The 19093-nt window shown below is 32.2% G+C and overlaps 2 protein-coding genes across 3 annotated transcripts in view; one reads left to right on the forward strand and one right to left on the reverse strand.

Annotated features, from left to right (window-relative positions):
• mRpL46 (mitochondrial ribosomal protein L46) overlaps positions 1–19093 on the forward strand; it is a 378489-nt gene that overhangs the window by 358529 nt on the left and 867 nt on the right. The gene's annotated exons all lie outside the window — the stretch shown is intronic.
• Positions 1–19093, reverse strand: part of LOC149374096 (putative histone H3.3-like type 3) — a 166572-nt gene that overhangs the window by 93741 nt on the left and 53738 nt on the right. The gene's annotated exons all lie outside the window — the stretch shown is intronic.

Genomic DNA, 19093 nt, shown 5'->3' on the forward strand with positions numbered 1-19093 from the left:
CACAAGGTATCAGTTCTGGAAAGCGAGGTGGCCATTGCCTTGGTCCTCTAGTACCAATCCAACGTACCCAAAATAATTGATTCGGACATGCCGCAGCAAAAGCACTATTGTGAGCAGGTGCGCCGTTCTGTTGCCACCACATGTCTATAATGGCAACAGGATTGTCTTCCAACAATCTAGGCAATACGCGTTTTAAGAACCTTGCATAAATAACTCCATTTAAATTTTTTTCAAAGAAAATATGACCAACGATTCTGTCACCTATGATCCCTGCCCATACATTAATTCTCCATCGCACCTGGTTTTCGACTTCAAAGACTCTGTAAGGGTTTTATCTTCTTCTGGACCAACTACGGGTATTTTAACTTTTAAGAGTTCCTTTTTGGGTAAAGGTAGATTGATCCGTAAAACATATAAGACGAGAGAAGTCAGGATCAAGTGTTAAACGTCTCTGCATAAATATAGAGTATTGCATCCGTCTACCAGTATCATTAGGGTGTAATTTTTGAACTTTTTTAAATTTATATTGGAGTCAGGTCTCCTTTGCTATATGTCTTACAGTCTCTTTATGGCCACCTTTTTAATAATAATGATAATAATAATAATAATAATAATAATAATAATAATAATAATTATTATTATTATTATTATTATTATTATTATTATTATTATTATAGGAAGTAAGCTAAAGAATCACATTATTCATAAAAGTTTATAAATATCTGAGAAACCTAGTTGTCTTGCAAGAGCTCGTAGGCTTCGTACTTCTCGGTCTGTAAGTGCTTATTCGACAGCGGCTCTTAAAGGGCCATCTCTTACACGTCTGCGTCTTGGAGCTTGGGGAGGATGAAGTAACCCGTTCTGCTCATAAGCTCTGTACGTACTTAAAATAATGAATTTAATAAAAAAATTATAAAATAGTATTAATTTAATTTATAAATTTATCACATGGTAATTAATTTTCAAAACATATGCAAACTTATAAGTTACGTATGATGGGTGTTTTTTCAGCTGCACATATATGTATATGCTAGTGGGACTTCGCCTCCCTGCGCGCTCCGCGCACCAACCCCCCCCCCCCATTTATTGTGTTATAAATGTAATTTTTTCAAAATAAGGTTTGTATTAATATTTTTTAAAGCCTTGAAAAAATATAAGATTAATTGTTACTATGAAAATAACATGTTGAAGTATATTTTACAAAATTCGGAAGACTATGGCATTTTTCGAAAATACTCGGGAATAAATTTTCCACGCTTTTTAAGAAATATGAAGAACAAGCTGCTAATTTCAAACAAAAGTAGTAAAGTTTATATAGACAGAGAGATGTGCCCTTGACTATTTATTGGTGAGCTTTATTATTTCTTCTAGTGGTTCCCTTTTTAAAATGAGCTGTCTATTCTGTATGTGTCAATAGATACTTCTAAGCTCTTATAACTATATATGCCCCCTGCGCACTCTGCGCACCAAGCCCCGTAATTGCAAATTAGATTTACGAAGTATGGAAAAAAACCCGAATTATATTAATTGTTACTTAAAATTTATATACGTAAAAAATGTACATTGATCATAACTAATTACATGAATTTTTAACAAACCCTTTTTATTTTCCCTCACTAATATCAGCTATTACTATGAGATTAGTAGAACACGATTTTCAAAACAATATAATTTTTGAAGAAGCATGTAACGTTATGCTGCCTTTTCAACTACGAAAATTTTTCGCATGGTTTATTATGTCTGAAAATTTTTTTGGTAATATTATTTGGAACACATACAAAAAATTTTCATTAAAAATTGTAAAGATGATCAGAATGAAATGTTAGAGTAACAAAAAAACTATTCTATAGTTCATTACTGTTTTTATACTTTTTTGCAAATTTTATCTTTCATCAAAATAGCAAATTTCAGTACCGTCTTGTACCCAGATTTACGTAATCATGAACTCCCTGATTAATGCCTAATTTTTATACATTCAAAACGACACCGTATTGAAAGTTTTAAACATCGTCAAAAATTACAAAATTACGATATTGTTAGAATCACAAATTGATTTCGTATCAACAGTATCGTTAGTTGATTGTTTTTTTTTTGTTTTTTTCAATTGTTATAACCAAAATTTTGGCCCATTGGTAAATTTTTCTTCGTTTCGTTTTACTTCGTAAATTCGTTTTAAAAAGTTAAAAAATGTCTAAACGAAAATTTGACAGCGAATTACACTCTCAAATTGCAACGAAAAAAAAAATTCTTCCTTTTACATCTACAGAGAACTTGAAGTCTAAATCTAAAGTTGGAGATAGATCTGTGTTAGAAAATTATTGTTAAATAATCAAAATTATTGAAAAGCATTGTCTAGATGTAGAAACCCAAAAAAAATTTTTATCCGAATTGAATCAGAAAACAAATTTAGAATTAAAAATATTGTTTGAAATGAAATTTTAGAGTAACAAAAAAACTATTCTATAGTTCATTACTATTTTTATACTTTCTTGCAAATTTTCTCTTTCAGTAAAAAAGCAAATTTCAGTACCGTCTAGTACCTAGATTTATGTTATCATAAGCAATCCATTTTTTGTAATATTTTTTCAGATACACTATCATAAATGCAAAATTTTATTAGTGTAACAAATGTAACTCAAAATTTTCAAATCAAGAGTGTCTATTATGGCACGAAAAAATTCACAAAAAAAAATTTTTTGAATGTGATCTGTGTAGCATTATAATATTAGACTAGAAAAACTATTTGCGTCACACAAAGGAATGCCAAAACACTGAAAAAAATTTGAAGTGTATTAAATTCGAAAAAAGTTTCAAAAGAAATTATCACTCACAGAGACATTTGAAAAGTCATGAAAAAAACGTTTAAAAAAATATTTGTCAAAATTGTGAAAAAGGTTATGTAAGCGCAGAGCACCTAAAAAGACATTTTGGAGTACGTAATTAGAATAAACATCGTAAGTAAGATAATTGTAACAAAATTTTTTGTTATGGTCAAATAAAATCATATGTTAAAATTAGACCACTTGTAACAGTTAATATATAAGGCTTTACAAATATATTAACATTATATATGGGGAAACTGGGGGGGAGTCAGGAGGGGAGCTGGGGGGTGCGGGGGGAGAGCTGGAAAAAAGTAGGATTACTCGAAAAATGCAAGAAAATGAAAGAATAACTACCTTATTTGGGGGGAGCTGTGGGGAGCGGGGGGAGGTGGGGGGAGCAAAACCTCGCTCTAACTCTCACGACTATATAATATAGGAAGATATATATATATATATATATATATATGTACATATATATCAGATAAAATTATCTAATTAATTTTATTTTGTCTTTTTAGTAAATATTAAATAATAGAAATGATTTCCTAATTTGTGATAACCCTTATACGGGAAATGGCACACTTTATAAAAACATTATCGAGGGTTAGGTCACAGTGAAATACCCAATAATTATTATACCGTTAATTGTTTTTAAGGCCCAAAGAAAGACTAGCAACATAACAATTTTCTCAGTTAGAATAATATGGTAAATCATTATTTTATATTGTGACTGTTTATTTATCAATAACAGTAGGAAACGTTGAAAGAGTATATATTTGTATGTTGCAAAAAATGTATGGTTAAATGTTTAACTTAATAATTAACTTTAACATTCTGTTTCATATTGAATACAAAGCATTTTTTTTTCCTACTTGCGAAATGTAGCTCTTGTAGGGCAGTAAAGTCCTGGGAATCTTTCTTGGTACAATCTCACAGCCGCTCTGAAGTTAGTAATCAAATTCACGCGTGTCTCAAAAATACATTCCAAAATACGCAAACGTCTTTGCTAATGATCAAGTTCTCGTTGATTATCCATTACGTATAACAATTACCACCTCTTAATAATAAGAATACGAACTAAAAGTGTGAAACATTAATATTGACAAACATTGCTGCTTGAAGTTATTTGAGTATCAAACAATCTCAATAAAATTAATGATGGAATGCAGTATATAATACACTCGCAGTTGTAGTTCCACTTCTTGAATTTGTATCAGCTCTTTAGCTGTGACTGGCTTGTTCGAATCTTTTATTGTTTTCAAGTCCTGTTAGAGTAGTGATATATGATTGGTATACAATATCCCAATGGAACATGATCTTATGCATACAAATAAAAATGTGGAAACCTTTTCTGGTTTTTGCACAAGTTTCGATGCTTTGTCCGATATAAATTTTTTCATCTGTTCATTAAGCAAGTCCGTCCGCAAATCTTCTTTTGGCAATTGTTTGAAGTGTGCCTTAGCTCTTACTTTGTAGTCCTCTGATTTGCAAACAGCCCTTACAGCCTTCCATTCACTATCGGTAAAATTTGATCTAAACAGTAGCTTTGCAATAGTTTTACTATTTTTTTCTGTCAGACTAATGTGTGGCTGAATTTCTTCTAACTTTTCACGATTTCTAAAAAAATTATATAATTTTCGATTAACTGAAACAAATTATTTTTGTATTAACCTCATTATTGTTCCCTTTGAATGTATTGAGCCATGCACATTGATATGTTGGGTTTATACATTTGCTCGTATAAAGAGTGACGTATACCAGTTAATTATGAATGATGACAAAGATAATTTTGCACATTGAGAAAGTGATGTTCTATGAAGATAATTTTGAATTAAATCATGAATAGAACCATTTTTCCTGAGATTGCTAAAATCAGCGTTTGGATTTGCTTGGGCGTATGATAAAACTTTATATAAGTCATCAAAGTGATTTTTAAAATATTTTGAATCAAATTTTGTTTTATGAACTTTTGATACATTATGACTTTAACGTCTTTTTTGTTTTGCAGATCATTGGCCAGATATGTTTTCTGATATATTTTTCTGAAATAATTTTCAAAAAATGAGTATATGTGTCTAAAGATTCTATTTGAATTAATGAAAAAATCGGTTTGTGCATGAAACAGCTTTGTCTTTAATACATTATACGTTTTATTTTGTATTATTGGACTTAACCCAGTAAAAAAATGTATTGATATTGACTCTCTTTATCTTTCCTCAAGAGTCAGTTCAGAAGGACAGTGTTGGAAAAAAAGTAATCAGCACATAGTAGGTTATTTAGGCTTGTAATAGTGATTAATACGACAGTTTTATAATGAGTTTATAAATAATTAGTCCTACGTGCCAAAAATCTACCTTTAATAAGAGACTCTTTTTTCTCAAGCTCACTGCTCACACAGAAAACACAAGCTCATATGTCACTTTACTCTCTTAAAAAATCTGTTAAGAGATTTTAATTTCGATAGAGCTTTCAGAAGATCATGTGCATTTTGATTAAAAAACTCGAAAAAAATGTTTACACATTAAGTAAAAGAAAAGAATGAAAAATGAAGAGAGATAGTAAAAAAAGCGCCCGTGCCCTCGTGCGTTTATGTTGAAACAGATACAAAAAGTTAATGTAGTTGAAAATGTAAATAACAATTTTTCATGACTAACCTTATAATTTGCCTTTCATAAAGAATCAAGTTAGTCATCAGGTAGCATAAGCGGAGAATGTTCATCGTCAGTCGTGTCTGAGTCAATCCAAGATTCACTACGATTTGACGTTTTTCGCAAAAATACAGTTCACCGAAAAGTTTTATTAGAAAAACTGTACTACAGCTCAGTAAAAAAGATAATGTAGCTCTCTCAGTCGTAGGCAAAACTAACTAATCAATAATTGGTAAAATAAATAACGATCAAATTTTTCTAGAAAATATGTTATACACAGAATATGATTGTAATATAAGTAGATAGTGAAGGCCAAAATCGATTTTTTTTTTTTTTTTTTTTGACAAATCAATTCATTCGACAGTAAACAATTTAACATAGGGTAAAGAATAGTCATCATTTGGTTGTAAAAATTATTCAAACTGTTTTGGTTGTAATCAAAGAAGTTGTAATCAAATTTTTGCAACTTCATCTCCATGTGCTACCCATCCAAATCGGTTAATTTTGAGACCACCAAAAAGTAATAAACATAAACAACTATAAATAGTTTCGCAAATTAAATATTTTGCGATGAAATCATTCATGGCAGAGAACTAAGCAGAGAACATATAATGGTAAACTATTTGTAACCTTTCACTGTTCAGTTTACGGGTGAATCTTTATACAAGCGGTTATACTGACGGATCGTTTCATTAACAAATCGTTTTGCGAGACGATCAGTATATGGGCGGATCGTTTTCTAAGCAAATCGTTATATCGGTGGATCGTTTCACTAGCAGATCGTTTCACAAGAAGATCGTTTTACCGGCAGATCAGTTAACGGGGAGATCGTATTACGAGCAGCTCGTTTCGCAAGCAAATCGTTATATTGGTGGATCGTTATGTTTACGGATTTTTTAACAAATAAGTCGTTTCAATGGCTAATCCATTAATTTCCGTATTGATTTAAGAATTGAACGTTAAACTAGCATATACTTTTTCTGGCGATTATTTACAGCAGGATAAATCAACAAGCAGATATTTTTACTAGCAAATATTTTGACACGCGAATGATTTAAAGTGCAGATTGTTTCCCGGTAGATGGTTTCACAAGCAAATCGTTACACTAGTGGATCGTTTCACAGGCAGGTCAATTCACGAGAAGATCGTTTCATGATAACATCGTCATACCGGCAGATTAGTTTACAAGAGAATTGTTTAATAAGCTAATCGTTTAACTAGCAGATCGTTTCACAGATTGTTATACTGGTGGACTGATTAATTGACGGATTGTTTCACGTGCAGGTCGTTAAAATAGTAAATTTATTAGTTTTCGTATTGATTTACAGATTAATCATTAAACTAGAGTATACTTTTACGAGCAATCATTTACCGCTAGATAAATCAACAAGCAAATTTTTTAACTAGCGAATATTTTGACAAGCAAATAATTTTACGTGCATATTGTTTCACAGGTGGATCGTTTCACGAGCGGATCGTTATGCACCAGTGGATCGTTTTACAGGCAGGTCAATTCACAAAAAAATCGATTTACAAGCAGATTGTTGTACTGGTGGACTGATTAATTGACGGATTGTTTCATGAGCAGGTCGTTAAAATAGTAAATTTATTAGTTTTCGTGATGATTTACAGATTAATCATTAAACTAGAGTATACTTTTACGAGCAATCATTTACCACTAGATAAATCAACAAGCAAATTTTTTACCTAGCGAATATTTTGACATGCAAATAATTTTACGTGCAGATTGTTTCACAGGTGGATCGTTTCACGAGCGGATCGTTATACACCAGTGGATCGTTTTACAGGCAGGTCAATTCACAAAAAAATCGATTTACAAGCAGATTGTTGTACTGGTGCATCGTTTCATTGACGAATAAAGCGATACGTTTACGAGCGGATAGTTTTCTAAGCAGATCGTTACACCGTTCAGTCGTTTTATAGGTGGATCGTTTCACTAGCAGATCGTTTTACAAAAAAATTATTTACCGGCGGATCAGTTAACGGGTTAATCGATTTACAAGCGGATTGTCTCACTAGCAGATCGTTTTATAATAACATTGTTATACCGACGGATCAGTTAACAGTTGGATTGATTAAAAGGCTTATCGTTTCACGAGCAAATCGTTATGTAGGCAGATCGTATAACTGACAAATTTTTTTACAAGAAGATCGTTTTAATGGCAAATTCATTAATTTTTATTTTGACTTAAAGATTGATCCTTACACTAACATCGATTTGCAGATTGATCGTTAAACTAGAGTATACTTTTACGGGCAATCATTTACCGCTAGATAAATCAACAAGCAAATTTTTTAACTGGCGAATATTTTGACAAGCAAATAATTTTACGTGCAGATTGTTTCACAGGTGGATCGTTTCACGAGCGGATCGTTATGCACCAGTGGATCGTTTTACAGGCAGGTCAATTCACAAAAAAATCGATTTACAAGCAGATTGTTGTGCTGGTGCATCGTTCCATTGACGAATAAATTTACGAGCGAATAGTTTTCTAAGCAGATCGTTACACCGTTCAGTCGTTTTAAGGGTGGATCGTTTCACTAGCAGATCGTTTTACAAAAAAATCATTAACCAGCGGATCAGTTTACGGGTAAATCGATTTACAAGCGGATCGTCTCACTAGCAGATCGTTTTATAATAACATTGTTATACCGACGGATCAGTTAACAGTTGGATTGATTAAAAGGCTGATCGTTTCACGAGCAGATCGTATAACTGACAAATTTTTTCAGAAGAAGATCGTTTTAATGGCAAATTCATTAATTTTTATTTTGACTTAAAGATTGATCCTTACACTAACATCGATTTACAGATTAATCGTTAAACTAGCGTATACTTTTACTGGCAATCATTTACAGCTAAATAAATCAACAAGCAATCATTTTTACTAGCGACAATTTGACACGCAGATGATTTTACGTGCAGATTGTTTCAAAGGTGGATCGTTTCACGAGCAGATCGTTATGCACCGGTGGATTGTTTTACAGGCAGGTCATTTTACTAGTAGATCGTTTGACGAGCAGATCGCTGTGCTGGTGAATCGTTTCATCTACAGATAAATTTACAAGTGGATAAAGTTCTGAGCAAATCATTACACCGGTCAGTCGTTTCGTAGGCGGATTATTTAACTAGCCGATCGTTCTACGAGAAGATCGTTATACCGGCAAATTAGTTCACAGGCGCATTATTCAACGGGCAGATCGTTTTACCGGCAGATTAGTTTACGGGCAGATCGTAATACAAGCAAATCATTTTATGAGAAAATCGTCTTACGAGCAGATTGTTGTGCTGGTTAATCGTTCCATCGACGAATAAATTTTTCGAGCGGATAGTTTCCTAAGCAGATCGTTACACGTTCAGTCGTTTTATAGGTGGATCGTTTCACTAGCAGATCGTTACACCGGTGGATCATTTAACAGGATGATCGTCTCACTAACATATCGTTTTACGATAACATTATTATACCGACAGATCAGTTCACAGGCGGATCGTTTAAAAGGCTGATTGTTTTACTGAGAAATCGTTTCACGAGCAGATCGTTATATTAGTGGATTGTTTGATTGACGAACTTTTTTACGAGCAGATCGTTTCAATGGCAAATTCCTTAATTTCTGTATTGATTTAAGAATTTATCGTTAAACTAGCTTATATTTTTACTGGTGATCATTTACAGCTGGATAAATCAACAAGCTGATATTTTTACTGACGTATATTTTGATACGTGAATGATTTGACGTGCAGATTGTTTTACAGATGGATCGCTTTACTGGCAGATAGTTTTTTGAGCAGATTTTTTCACCAGTAGATCGAATTACGAGCAGATCGTTTTACTTGCAAATCAGTTGATTGGCAGATTGTTTTACCGATAAATCGTTCTACCTAATAATTTTTTCTCTATTGAATCAATTGATAGATACATCATTTTGCAAGAATTTCCGTGGATTATATTTTTTTCTGAAAGACGAATCGCAGCAGTGGTGACAGTTTTATAAATAAACTCGATTTAACCTCCAGGGGATATCCCGGTTGTTGTTATTTCAGTGATAGATCTTTTCATTAGTGGTTGTTTTAACAGGATAATGTTTTCTTAGCAAACCAAAGTTGTAGCGACGAGAAATGCTCGTTTATAAATATTACATTTAAAAGAAATAAGTTGATTTTCAATTATTTTTGTTTGTAAAATTAACACGCTTTGCAGAGTTAGTTCTATTCTTTAATCGGTATTATTGCCAGTAGTAGTCTGGAAACAGAAGGCAAGCTTGCACGGCTCGCACACGGCATTCGGTTACTCTTGCTAAAGAACAGGATGCGGAGAAAAAAAATTATTAAAAATAATTTACGCTTCTAACCAAACAACTTTTTATGTTTTAAATTTTGCATGAAAAAATTAATTTTAAAGCTCATTCTTAATCTAGGGTGCCTATTGCTGCAATTGGTTATTATTTGAAAAATAAAGACAAAAGTTATCAAGAAACTAGAAACGAGAACAGTAACCTTTAAATAAAACATACGAAACTCAGCTCTGTATGCTTGAAGTTAGGACTAGTAGCTTGAGAACGTAGGTTAAACCTGCAGGGGAATAATTAAAAATATGAACAGACGAATTTTATTCTAAACCATGCCCTAGTAGTATAATTTTCTTTAGAACGTGTTTATATACAATTATCAGATCGGAGGAAGTGAATTCAAAGTCAAAATAACCAACAAAATTTTTTTTCGCAGAAATAAAAACTGTATTTCAAAAATGGTTGAACCTATGACACTTTGAGTAACACCACGAGGAGGCGCATCAAATTTTACCTAAGAGGTACCAGTCTTAACCACAAAGGACCAGTAGATAAAAAATAAAAGGAAGGGGGGGTAAACTCTAAATGGTCACTTTGTACACGCGATACTTGGTTATCTTCCAAAATTAAACGAAGAGCACATTTTTGATTACTATTACTTTAAAACTATGTGATAAAAAATTTTAAAAAAAATTTGTGTTTTTTTATTGTCGAAGGTAGTTTTTAGTAGTTTTTTGAGTACTTATAGATACGCAGTAAGTTACAGTTTTTAAAATAATGGGACTATTTAGTGTTTGCACCATTGCTTAAATGTTGACCGAGTGGTTTTTTGATGAGGATATTTCAATAAAGACATGGTGAATTGGTCTCAAATTCTTAACATATATTTTCCGACACTTGTACTAGTTTTGCTGGAAATTTCAGATCTTTTAAAAAATTTTTGATTTCGGAAAAAACTACCTTAAATTAACATAATAAAAAAAAAAAACGGTTCTAGTCTTCATAAGGACGTCAATATAGTCGAATAAAATACGAGATAGAAAGATCAACGCGGGCAGACATTTTTGATGGTTTTATTGTTTAGGTGTATGTCTTTGTGCGTACGCACGCGTGTATATATATATGTGTGTGTGCGTATGTGTGTGTGTGAGAGAGAGAGAGTGTGTGTGTGTTTAGAGAAAGTAATTTCTGCGGTCTTTACGTGCTTTTAGATTATTTACTGATATGGTAAAATTATTCGGGCGTCCACACTATTCTTATTTTGTCCCTATAATAACTCTTCTATAAAGAAATTGTCCGCATAGATCACCATTTATGAACACACATATCTTACTTATATATAAAGCAAATTCGCTAAAACCCTTGTAATCGCTAACCGCGAAAACTACTGAACCGATTTTGCTGAAATTTTGCACACTGATTCATCATACTTCCTAGATGGTTTTAGTATACTTTTTATCTTAAAAATTTCAGTAACAATAGCAATAAATGAGCTTAAAGTTTTGCAAAAATACGCCAGCTTTTCACTTTAGTTCAGCAAAATCCGCTAGGTGGCGTCGACATAAAATTGAAGCTACCTGCAACATAATTAAATAAGTGTGGTTATAATAGGCCGGAGCGTCTTGATAGTGATGTAGTCGAGCTTCGGCAGTTCAACGTGCTGTATAGAGAATGCTCTTGACAGTCTTGTAGCTGGGTATCCCGGTTACGGAGGGCACTCTTCTCTAAGGGGGAAGGGACCTAGGTGTCTATTCACCCTGAATCTCGACGAATACGATAAAAAAAAAAATTACTTCCAATCGATGCCGTCTCTGCCACAATACCTGGAGACATATCTAAACTCTTCAGAGTTGTGTAACAGTCCCACCATCCCACCTAGTGCAGTTAGAGCATTTGTGGCTACAAATATAAGCAAGGGAAAACAGCTCTGAGGGGCACGGGTATCCACAACGGCTACCTTCTTGGTCGTCGCGTCCCCAATGCGCTTACCCAAATGTTTCCGTCTAACGATGAGCGGTTGGTTATCCGGGGAACGACCCGAGACGAGATATTCTTGGGTCAGCGACGTACCTCCCTCCATCACAGTCTCCGTACATCGAGAATCCCAGGGTAATAATCAAGCAACCTGTAGCCAGCTCTTCATCGTCAGGAATAATAATAAAGAATAGCCTGGAAGTTTCACCACTAGCGCTTTTTAGGGCCATTATAAGTATTAACGTTCCCTACTTAACCATCAATTTCATCCGTTTTTTTTAGGATCCATTTAAGTGTTAACTACCTTGCCAACAAATACATTTTTATCACCATTTCCGGAAGCGATTCGTCGACTAATAGACTATATTTACTAAAGACGGGCACTATTAAACGAAGTCAGCCATTCACTAGCAGACGCACAACGTCACCTGCAGAGTTGTTCTTCGCAAGGCTGGAAACCCCGGTGACCGACGACCCTATATACTACCCTCTCGACTCTAAGCATTCAACCAGGAATCACTGATCCTCTCTAATGTCTGCGTTGGGCAAACCTATAACAGTTATGAAGGAAAGAAAACTTGAGCCAACGGGACAGCCTCCACTGGACAAGTATCACTAACCAATCTCCCCATCTAAGATCACCGAAACAACTGAATCTGCAAATAAAAAAGGTGCTTTAGACACGAACGTCTTCGACGTTATACAGGGAGACGTTGGGAAAGATCACTACAACTAGCCGCAAAGCTTCGGACTTCGTAAAGACAGAAAACAGCTTTTAGGGGTCACAAAAATGTTAAGCATGCTAAAAGTCGCAAGAGCGTGGATTGGAAGAAAAACTTCAAATGTATCTAATAAATACAATTTTACTTAGGCGTCAAAAAACTGACGCAGAAAATTTATCGAGATTGAAACAGCAGCGTCAAAATTTACAACTAAAGAGTCCATTACGTGAGAGATCAGCTTTTCATTGTACCCTCACAGCAATCTCTGAAATCTTTAAAGATCCTACTTCAGATTTTTTAATGAGTAGAAAATATAGTTGTGTTTTTGTGGCAATAAAAATGTAGGGTTTAAGGTCCAGGACTTTGTTGCTCTGGTAATAAAGTTGGGAGATATGAGGAAAAAAATTTTTTTTTAATAAAAATTTTTTGGGGGTTTGAAATCTTAACAGCTTGAAAAAATAGCCGTTTTTGTGAATTGCACGGGAGAAACTGTAAATCAACGGCTTTTTATGGTCACCGATTATTTTATGGCATAGGGAACGCACGGTATTTTTTAGCATAATTATTTTTTTGAATTTTTACACCTTCTTGTTTGACCAAATAAACTAAATGGATTCCGAAATAAATGTTTTTAATACGAAGATTTTTGTTCTGAGATGAATCAGGAATATGTGTAAAATTTCTAACTGAAAATGTTTCACACTACATGTCAACACACTACGGTGTTTTATTAAGTAAGTCTTGGGCGAAGCCGAGACGGGGGGCTGCTAGTACATCTATATTTTACTATAATATACAGTTTTCGTGGTGGGGCATTCCATACATATTCCCGACCCCCCAACAATTTTTTTACATGTGTATATTATGATAGAAAGCAATGAAATAAGTTTTTTTCGCAATAACCAAAAAATTGTAAAGATTAAATGTTATCAAGGTTTAATGGATCCCAGAATGCGGAGAGCATCAAATAACTTTAAATATTTTGAAAACAATAAAGTTGGAAATATTTTTATTTTAACTTCTACATACTTCAGTGGTACTAGGTATATGCAAAAAATTATCAAGATGCAACTGCAATAATGCGAGAGTTTGGATGACCTTAATTTTTTATAATCGTTACATGTAACTCTGACTGTAGAAAGAAATAAAGAAAATTTTAAAAAATTTTCCTAAAAGCACCACTCCAAATAATGTACTGAATATAACTGTTAAATTATGTCATACAAAATAAAAATCAATTTAAGACGTTATAACTAAACACAGTATTTTTGAAAAAGTTATTGCTTACGTTTATAACATTAAATTTAAAAAAAGAGGATTACCTCATTCTTATATTATTATACCATTGCATCTTAATAATAAATTATTCATTACTACAGACATAGATAAATATATTTTAGCAGAAATTCCACTTTATTTACAAATACAAACATTATTTATTAAACACATGTTTCGTAGACCTCATGTTCAAGATAGTCCATGTCTTACGAGTCATCAAAAAATTTTTACTAAAAAATTTACTACTCATACTGTTTGCACAAAAAATCGATACCCAAATTACAAAAAAAGTGACAGTAGATGTGATAGTCTTACATATAAAATCAAAAATAGTAATAAGAAAAATTTAGTTGATAATTCAATGGTAGTACCATACAATCTATTTTTGTTAACCAAATATAACTGCCACATTCATGTTGAGTATTATGCATCTATTAGAATTATAAGGTATATTTCTGATTATATTTATAAATAAGGAGATAGAGCATTACGTAAAATAACGATAACAAATACGAGTGATAAAAAAGACGATACATAAATTTTTCATGAAATATCAGAGTATGTAGATGGCCGCTATTTAAGCCCCATGGAAGCAGCATGACGATTGCAGGAGCTTTCTTTGTGAAAACGTAGTTATTTTGTATTTAATTTAACAGTACGTATTGAAAATCAAGGAAATATAGTTTTTCAAGAAAATAATATGTTTAAAGCTGTAGAAAACTCCGAAACAGCATTAACGGTTTGGTTAAAATTCAAGAAAATCGATAGTTTTGCACAAAAAAAATAGATACGTGAATATTCCAGAATATTACCGTTTCAATTTGACGGTGAACACTTGGATTAGAAGAGTAAGAGTTGGACGTAATTTAACAATAGGGCGACTAAATGTAGTGTCACCTAAGGACTCTGAGCGTTTTTTTTTTTTTTTTTTTTTTTTTATATCAATTTTAAATCGGGTGAAAGGAGCTGAATCTTTTGACAGTTTAAAAACAGTTCATAACATACATTACAGAAGGTTTAGAGATACTGCTATTGCTTAAGGTTAAGTTGAACACGACTCTCGAATATATAAGATTCTTAAAGAAGCTTGTAACGTTGAGCTGAGAAATTTTTTCACATGGTTTTTAATATCTGAAAACTTATTGTTGTAAGTCCATTTTTGAACCACTTCAAAAATTTTTATCTGAGATTTAAAAGACGATAAACAAAATAATGCTTTATTACATATAAATAAAATCTTAAAATTTAAAAGAACATCATGTCAAGATTATGGATTACCAGAACCAAATGAAACAGTAGAATCTTAAAAGATCAAGGACAATAAAACTATAATTGATTTAGTAACCAATTGTAAGGATTTGCTTGTTAACCTAAATAGTAATTGAACAATAATTTTTAATGAAACTATTAACAGTTATATAAAATTATATTTAATTAATAGTCTAGGAGATTCTGTAAAAATGTTTTTATACAAAACATTAATTGTTAATTTTTGTTAAAAAAAAAAAACCACATCGATGACTCGGACAGGAATTGCTCTAATTTTATAACCTAGAGGAATGACAAGTCATAGAATGTTTGATTATCATCTAATTTATATACTATTGAAAGTTCTTTTTTAGAATACGAAGCTAATAAACAAAAAGTACGAGAAGTAAATATAAATAGTTGGGACGAAGCTTCAATGATCTCTAAATAAAGTTTTGGAAATAGTGGATAAAACTTTTAAAGTATTATGTGATAATAATAAAAATATATAAATAGAAATTTAGTGGAAAACTACTTATTTTAGGAGGTGATTTGAGACAAACACTTCCAGTGATAAATCATGAGTGTAAAAGTTTAATAAATAGTGAAACTATAAAGTTTTTTTATTGGTAAAAGAGATTGGAAATAAACAATAAAATCTTTCGAAGTTCCACAGGGGTGGAAAACTGATGATGTTTGTAAATAAATATATGGAGATGGTATAAAAAGCTGCCTAAACAAAGTAATCCTAACAACTCATAACGAACTTTCGAACATTTTTAATGATAATATTTCATTAAAGGAAAAGATTATATTCATTACAGCATATATTATGCAAAATATAAAGGTAGTAAATGTTTCTAATAGTCCTAGCTTATTCCATCACAATAAGTAAATCACTAGGTCAAAGTTTTGATAGATGAGGATTTTATTACAAAAAAAATTCATCTTCTTATGGTCAACTATACGTATTGGTATCAAGATGTAAAAATCCTGAGAATATATTTATACAAAATGATTTCGAGAACGAAGCATACATTGAAAACATTGTATGGCAAAAAATTTTTGAACCATTGACAGTTTTATTATTTGTTGGTCGAAGTTTATTAAGACACTGTACTTTTAAGTTCTTTCATGAAAAAAAATTGAATTGCTTACATTATAAAAATTTTTAAGTGTATTAAAACTATGAAATTTATCTTGAAAATTTTGAATTTTAGTTAAAAATTAATTTTACAAAATTGAAGAACAGGACAACTTTTAATTTCGTACTAGAAATTTCATAATTAAAAAAATCGTCGTATATTTTTAAAACCAATTTTATAACCATAAAAATTTAATACTTTCATTTTTCGTTCAAAATACTATATTGCTGCTATGTAACAATAATATTAATTAATAAATATTTCAATTCATACGATTATACAGATATGTATATCTGTCTTTTACAAAAAAGCCTTTATGATAAAATTTCTATCTCTGAATACTTTAATTCTAAATATTAGTTGTATTTATCATATAATAAAATATTGTGATAAGACTTCAAACGTTGTATGTATATTTCAAGTACGCTGGAATATTAGAAACATCATTAAGAAAAGTAAACCAACTGAGTAAAGATTGATAATTTATCAAAAAAGTCCATCATTTTGTAGATATTAAATTTAAATTATATGTAGCTATTGAATTTTTACGTTTCAAACATTTTTTGGGAGGTTGGTGAGCGAGTTGCGCAGGGGGGTAAAGTCCCACCAGTATATGTATGTATATAAATATTTTTGTGAGTATTAAATTTCTAGTACAAAGTAAAAGGCTGTCCTGTTGTTAAATTTTGTAAAATTTATATATATGTGTGAGTGTGTGTGTGTGTATGTGCGCGCGCGCGCGTGAGTGTATGTGTTCAGGAATGGTGAGCTATGCGGACAATTTCTTTACGAAAGGGTTATTTTAAAGACAAATAAAAGAATTATGCGGGAGTCCGCAGATGCACACATAATTAATTAAAACCACAAAAACGTCTGAGCACGTCAATATTCCCATCTCGTGTTTTCTAGGTTTTTATCGACGCCCTCGCAAAGACTAGAACCATTCGTTTTTTTCCCTATGTTATTTCAAATAGAAATTTCTGAACGGTGCTACTTTTTGCAGAAGGCGTCCATATGTTCAATATCACAACAATATCACAGCATTAGGTAGATACGTACTTGACCGCATCGTCGTAAACAGTGAAAAACCCGTGGACTTATACCTGCATTCTAAGTAGAGATACGATATTTGGCTGTTTATTGAGCGACAAAAAAGCAACAAATTCAAGTATCATTATCGTCTCGCTATCTGCCTTGTAGTTGGATATACGCACGTGTGGTCAATTACCTTTATAGGCCAAATCTCGTTTTTGCTCGTTTTATGATCAGCAACATATTCGGCAATAGGCTGATCTTTTAGCGACAAATTAGCGACAAATTATCGCACCAATACCCTGAAGCTATCTGGCTCCTAATCGGAGATAAGCACGAGATGCCAATCGGCAGAAATCGCGTTTTTGCTTGTTTTAAGATCGGGAACAAAATCGGCAATAGGCTAATCTTTCAGTTACAAATTAGCGACAAATTATTGCGCAAATCCCATGGGGCTATCCATCGTTTTTTTCACTTTTTAAGATTAGCAACGAAATCGGCAGTAGGCTGATCTTTTAGCGACAAATTATCGCGCGAATCCCGTGGAGCTATCAGCCTCTTAGTTGAAGATACGCATGTGTGGCCAGCTAGCTTGATATCAAGCAAACGTTTTTATCATTATTTAAAAAGGGAAATGAGTGACAAAATCAATTTTGACGTAACAAATAGCAACAAATTAATGATAAATGGTAGACCTCATGCCTTGTGTTGCATGAGGATTTGGTCAGCTAGCTTGATATACCTCAGTATTAGGTAGTCCAAGCATTTATATTATTGTTACATAGCAGCAATATGGTATTTTGAACGAAAAATAAAAGTATTGAATTTTTATGGTAATAAAATCGGCCTTTGAAAATACACGACGATTTTTTTAATTATAAAATTTCTAGTACGAAATTAAAAGTTGTCCTGTTCTTCAATTGTGTGAAATTAATTTTTCACCAAAATTCAAAATTTTCAAGATAAATGTCTCAGTTATAATACACATAAAATGTTTTATAATGTAAGCAATTCAATTTTTTTTTTATGAAAGAACTTAAAAGTACAGTGTCTTAATAAACTTCGACCAACACATAATAAAACTGTCAACGGTTCAAAAATTTTTTGCCATACAATGTTTTCAATGAATGCTTCGTTCTCGAAATCGTTTTGTATAGTACAGTACTATTTAAAAGCGAACAAACACTTCACACGTATGCATCAACATTATCAACAATTTACATTTGTAATCATCTTATTTTCACTTATTTTAAAAGCAAGATTATTCAAATTACCGTCTACGGCAATGCTACAAAAGAGGGACTTCCTTCAAATTTTTAATTTACCTTTATTATATGATCATGATAGCAGATAACTACTTGTCGATAATTACTTTGTTGTTTTTTAATCAAAAAATCAGTCTCCACGTGCTCTTCTAAACAGCACTCTTTATTTTAATCTTTTTCTCGTAAAGTAAAAGCAGAGTCGCGCGCGTGTGTCTCTTAACTGAACCCAGAGTTAACTACTTCCCGTTTTTCTTTGCTCGTTATTCGCTTAAGCATTTCTCTCCTTCTCTATCTTGCTTTTCTACTTGCTAACCGTACTCAAACTACCACACGTTACTACAGCTACTACACTACAACGAGTTCGGCTGCTGTATTGGCACGGTCTCTCTTTTTCCTCTCCTTCAGCCACTTTTGGCGGGCTTTAACGATTTATAGGAGTGAATTTAAAATAAATTTTTTACTATAGTTGTATTTCAGCGTTGATGTATTATGTAACCAAAGACATTGTTATTTATTTAAGCTTTTCAGTGGGGTTTGTCTTACTTACTGTAACTAAATTTTTTCAACTGTAATAATTTTACATGAAAGCAGCTAATTTTTTGTAAATATATACCACTTTTAACAAAAATGATGAAGAAAATCAAAAATTAT

Source organism: Copidosoma floridanum, unplaced genomic scaffold (assembly GCF_036245765.1).
Source record: "Copidosoma floridanum isolate Cflo_tuat_1 unplaced genomic scaffold, Cflo_Japanese_pri ptg000021l, whole genome shotgun sequence".
NCBI lineage: Eukaryota > Metazoa > Arthropoda > Insecta > Hymenoptera > Encyrtidae > Copidosoma > Copidosoma floridanum.